The sequence below is a fragment of the Lynx rufus genome, unplaced genomic scaffold (genome assembly GCF_022079265.1).
Source record: "Lynx rufus isolate CCGP_SWC_20201006 ecotype Redwood Valley unplaced genomic scaffold, mLynRuf1.p SCAF_14, whole genome shotgun sequence".
Classification (NCBI taxonomy): Eukaryota; Metazoa; Chordata; class Mammalia; order Carnivora; family Felidae; genus Lynx; species Lynx rufus.
In genome coordinates, this window is record NW_025814828.1 from 34,859,799 (window position 1) to 34,865,798 (window position 6,000).

The window sequence follows — 6,000 nt, forward strand, 5'->3', positions numbered from 1 at the left end:
CCAGTTGGGGGGCCATATGCTGCCTTTAATCTGCCTGTGCGATTCTCACCGATGTCAATAGGCGCGGGCGGGTGGGTGGCTGAAATGGCCCGAAAGCCGGGGCCGGGGCGGCGCTCCCACTGCTGCCAGGCGGGCCCCACTCCGCACACCACCGAGGACCACCAGCGGGTCCTCGCAGGAGGCCGTGGCGCTGGGCGGCGGGGACAGGCGGGGCTGGCCGCTGGCAGCTGCTACTGTGTTTGGCTGTGGCGCGTGGGAGCCTCCCCGGCCGGCCATCCCCATAGCCGTCATTGGGCCTTCCCCTCCGCACACATCCCTGCCAAGGAAGCCGGCCGGGGAGGTGCCAGCGCTCGGTCCAGACTTCACATTTCCCTCATTCTTTCTTTAATTGGATTTTTGGTCCTGCTGGGCAAAATAAGCTTTCCACTGGCAAAGCACTCTTGCCTCTTCTGAACGCGCGATGGTGCCTGGCGGCTCTGGGAGGCTCTAGGCAGAACGTTGCCCTCCTCCCCCGCCAAAACATTCATTCCTTCTCTCCAGGGACACAAGAGCATGGCGCGCGGGTGCGCGCGCGCGCGCGCACCCACCACTGCCACCAGCTGCACGCACGTACCGCACACCCCACGCACACCTACACCGCGTGCCACGTGCACACATATACACACACCACCAGCATATGCGCGCACATACACCACACACGCTGCCAGGTCCACGTGAACTTGGCCTCCCTCGGAGCACTTCACTTGGAGGCCTTCTCTGAACTAACCAGGTGAAGACCCTGGCTCAGAACAGCCCAGCCGCTGGCAGCACAGCTTGGGAGGGTGGGGGGGAGGCGGGGCGGGGGCTGGCTGGGCTCAGCAGCTGGGCTGCCTCCTCCCTGTAGTCAGACCCTCCTCCCCTGAAGGCCTGAAAGTCCCAGTTTTGTGACCCAGCCACAGATTAAAGTGCCATCTCCCTTCCTTCCTTGACAGGCAGGCAAGCGAGCTTAACTTAGTGTTTGTCTAGGGGGCGGGCGGGAGGGGTGAGGGATGAGCGGGCAGGCGAGCTGGAGTCTGACTGAGAAGTGGCATTTTACTAGCAACACACAGAAGACATTTGGCTGCTCTGAGGCCTTGGACTGAACATTAGGGAAGAAGGGGACAGGAGGGAGAGAATGAGAGGAGAGAAGGAAAGGGGGAAGGGAGAAGGGGAGGGGAAAGAGGAAGGGAATAAGAGGAGAGGAAGGTGAGGGGAGGGAAGGAGAGGAGGGGAGGAGGGGGAAGGGATGAGGAGGGAAAGGGGAAGGGAGGGGAGGAGAGGAGGGAGAAGGAATAGGGGAGGAAAGGGGAAGGGGGGAGGGGAGGAGAGGGAAGGAATAGGGGAGGAAAGGGGAGGGGAGGAGGGGGAAGGAATAGGGGAGGAAAGGGGAGGGGAGGAGGGGGAAGGAATAGGGGAGGAAAGGGGAGGGGAGGAGGGGGAAGGAATAAGGGCCGAAAGGGGAAGGGGGGAGGGGAGGAGGGAGAAGGAATAGGGGAGGAAAGGGGAAGGGGGGAGGGGAGGAGGGAGAAGGAATAGGGGAGGAAAGGGGAAGGGGGAGGGGAGGAGGGAGAAGGAATAGGGGAGGAAAGGGGAAGGGGGGAGGGGAGGAGGGAGAAGGAATAGGGGAGGAAAGGGGAGGGGAGGAGGGGGAAGGAATAGGGGAGGAAAGGGGAAGGGAGGGGAGGAGGGGGCAGGGATGGGGAGGAAAAGGGAAGGGGGGAGGAGAGGAGGGGGAAGGCATAGGGGAGGAAAGGGGAAGGGAGAAGGGGGAAGGAATGGGGGAGGAAAGGGGAAAGGAGGGAGAGGGGAGGAGGGGGAAGGAATGGGGGAGGAAAGGGGAAGGGAGGGAGGGGGAAGGAATGGGGGAGGAAAGGGGAAGGGAAGGAGAGGGGAGGAGGGGAAGGAATGGGGGAGGAAAGGGGAAGGGAGGGAGGGGGAAGAGGGGGCAGGGATGGGGAGGAAAGGGGGAGGGAAGGTAAGGAGAAGAGGGGTAAAGGAAAGGAGGGATGGAGTAAGGAGAGGAGGAGGGTCAGAGAAAGAAAAGAGGGGAAGGAAAGGAGAGAGGAGGGGGAAAGGGGAGGAGGAAAACAGAGGGCGGGGCGGGCGGGTGGTGGAGAAGAGGAAAATGACTAGAGAAAAGGAAGGAGGGAGAGGAAAAAGAGGGAAGGAAAAGAGGGAAGAGCTCTCCCACCCCCAGCCCCACCGTTTTTAAAGGAGATGAGTTTTACTTTGTAGCAGCCCTGAGGAGCAGCACAGCGGAACGACCCTAAAGCTCTCCTGGGCTGAGCCGGTGGCACCCTCAGTGGCACACCCTCCGGGAGCTGGGGGCCATCTCTGGGGCGCAGCTGGGCGGTCCTCAGTCTGGGGCCCTGAGGTCCAGGGCCCGCATCTCCGCGCGGCTGCAGCGTGGGTTAGAGCCCTCCCAGGAAGTCCTCAACCCCCACGGCAGGGGGAAAGCTGCCGATGGCCAAATACATCACAATATTTCAGAGTCCCTGTTAACAAGCACCCATTAAAATTTGACAACCAGGTAGTGGCGCAGAAAGCACTCATTTTGAAAAAACTTGAGGCTTTCTGCTGGTTCAGCAGGACAAAGCCGGTATACCTGCCCCTTGCATGCTAAGCCCGGAGCTCGAGGCCTTAGCTCCTGGGTGCTGCCTGGTTAATGGAACACGGGGTGTTTATTTGCCAGGCCCCATCTGAACCTGGCTTGTTAATGAGGCTGCCGTTGTAAGCTCACTGCCAGTCAGGCTGCCTTTTTTTAATCAAAAGATAAAACAGTCGGTTATCAAGGATTAATGACTCTTACAGCATCCATATGAGGCTCGTATTTATCTTTTAAAAGAAAACGGAAGGAAGAAAAATGACCAGATTTTGTTTCAGTAAGCAGTTTAAATCTGCTCTGGTAAGTTGAATTCATTCATTCATTAATTCAGTCATGTGTCTGGGAGAAGCCAGCAGGAGCCCCTTCCATCATAAGAACTTCTCACTGTGAAATAAACCCCGAGTAACCAGATTAACTATGAAGTATGTCTCCGTCAGGTTTTAGGCATTAGTTCAAGTGTACTTTCTGGGCGTTCTAGCTTATTGTAGCGAGTTGCCGATTCTGGGCTTCCAGGCAGCCCTTGGGGAGGAGGAAGAGCCTCTGTTTCCCCTCTCTGGCTTCAAAATAGAGCTCGTGTGTGCAATGACATTCCTGTGCCATGTTGATTTAACTGAGAATATCAATATTTTAAATAGGTTCCCATATGATTCATATACTTTTGCATAGCACCGAGTGGATACATATCGCTCCGCGTCTGAACACACAGAGGCATACGTGCACGGTCACGTGTGCAGGTGCACACACGCGTGCGTGCACACACACGCACACAAGCACCTGTATCCCATATACATGTATGTGACCGTGCAGCGTGCGGGATTCCCAAATACTCATTTGATACTGTTTGGGGGTTTGCACCAGAGAGTATGAGCGTGGGCTCTTTTATTTAGCCACCCAAGATGTGGTTTGGAAAACAAACAAACAAACAAACAAACAACTATTGGCCTGCTCTATTGGAAAGCGGGCTCTACCGTTTTCTAAGTTGTCTGTCTTCATGCTGGCCTCTTTCTTTATATTCCCTACCTTCTTTCTGAGTGTCTCTGTGCTCCGAGGGATGAAAGCTATAACTGTTGCATGAGGATACTTGAAATCACAGCCAGAAATGTCAAGGTGCTCCTTCCCACACCATCAGCAATGAGACACATTCAGGTTACAATGCCGGCCATTTTGGAAATTAAATTGATATTTACAGCACTGCAGCACATCATTGTGTGGCTTCAAAGAAAGGCAAATACTGATTCTGGAGTGGGCTGGGGAGCACAGACAAATTCAAAGAACTCCAGTGGGGTCTGTCTATTGTAGCTTAACCTCTCCAGATCTCCGGCTCCTCATCTGTACCGTGATGATATTAACACCTGATCTACCAGCCTGCGGGGGAACCAGAATTCCCTGAAAGGATAGAATTTAAAGGAAATGCCTACAGGGGACTATTTCCGGGAGGGCAGGGTAACTAACAGCTCAGTTCCCCGAGGGAAGGGTGTCACCTGAAAGTCCTAGAACCCCTGCTGTTTTGCAGATTGCTGTTCTGACCTCTGGGCTGGGAAGAGAGGCTGGTGATGGTGGGAGTGTGGAGGAGTCCTGGTGGAAGCTTCCAAAAGCCCCGTCTTCATTAATACGACTTCGAAGTCTTGGAAAAGCTTCTCGGCAATCTCATCTACAGAGAATTGGAAACGCAGGCAAGGGGCCATTTTGCCTGCACTGTGCCAGCCAGCCCTCCTGGTGACGCAAACCCTCAAAATAGTAAAGGGCTTTGCCATAAGATATCTATTAATTGCAAAGGGGAGAATCATCACTTGACACTGAAGAAATCCAGCAGACATCCCGTTGACCAAATGACATCACATGCCCCCTGTTGCAAAGCACGGAGAAGGACACAGCATCACTTCTACGGGATTCCTGCCAAACGTGAGGAACCTGAATGGCATCTTGAGGAAACAGCAGACAAACCCAAGTTGAAGGATCATTTTGCAAAATAACTAACCTGGATGCTTTAAAAATGTCAAGGTCAGGAAACTCAAACTAAAGACGGAGGAACTGTCCCAGATTAAAGCAAACCAGGGAGAAGAGACAATGGCACACAATGGGTGATTCTGGATTGGCTCTTGGAACAGGAAAAAAAATTTTTTTCTTTTGCTATAAAGGGCAGTAGCGGGACAATTGAAGAAATGTGAATGTCTGTAGATTAGATAACACTGTTATAGCAATGTTAATTTCCTGATTTTGATAATTGCATTGTGGTTATATAACAGAATATCCTTGTTTCTTAAGAAATCCATACCAAAGTATCAGAGGTAAAGGGTCATCATGTCTGCAACTTATTCTCAAATAGTTCACTAATATCTATATCTATAGCTAGCTAAGCCAGCTAGCTATGTACCGTATATCTGTCGACAGAGAGAGAATAAAGGAAATTAGTAAAATGCCAACCTTTAGAGAATCTGGGTGAAGGGTATATCAGAATTCTTTGTACTATTTCTGAAACTTTCCTGTGAGTCTGAAATTTATTTTAAGCTAAAGATGAATAAATACATAAAGGACTTCGGGTTTCGCTTTGGAGCAGCAAGGAACAAGGGAGACGGGGAACGGACTGGAGCCAAACCGGGTGAACATGAGGATCCCCCAAGGGTCAGTGGACGGGGTGGCCATGACCCAGCAGAGAAGAAGTGGGACAGGGCCCAGCACTGGTGCTGACCTCAGCCAAAAGTTGCCTCTAGAATTTTCTGCAAGATGGCTGTACGCTGATGCAGGCTGGGAAAGCGTTCTTTAGGGCTCAGTGCCTAGCATGGGGCTCACCGTTTAATAGGTGGCCCGTTGGTATTGTTGCCAAATGAATGAATGAATGAATGAATGAGCATGCTCCTCCCTCCACATCACACACCGCAGGGCAGCAGACTTTCCAGGTCTGACCAGGGCGCTGCACGTCTGTTTACTGGCCCCGCTTGGATGAGAAGGCTCGAGCGGCGACAGTGGGAGTCAGAGCTCCCTGCATTCATCCAAAAGCTTATGTGAGATTCATTATTTAAGCGACAGCACATCCCCCAAATAAACACGTGCGTCTTTGCAGCCCGCAGCCGGGAGCGCTATTAAACACACAGCGCCAAAAGGCTCCGGCCTTCGCTGCTGCGTGCAATTTCCAGCCGGCTCGCTATTCTTTTGTCACCGCCTTTTTATTGGTTTTCTCAAAGTGGTTACAATGCTGTTATTGTAAAACCCTCACACCAGAAGAGTGAGCGAGGCGGCGGGGCCCGAGAATAGAGCAATTTCGGCCGGGAGAGTCTGCACACCTGGTGGGGGAGGCTACCTAGGGAAAGTGGGGGGAAACGGAGCCTTTTCTTTGCTCAGGTCCACTTGACCCACTTGTAAATCCCCTGGGAGCCAGG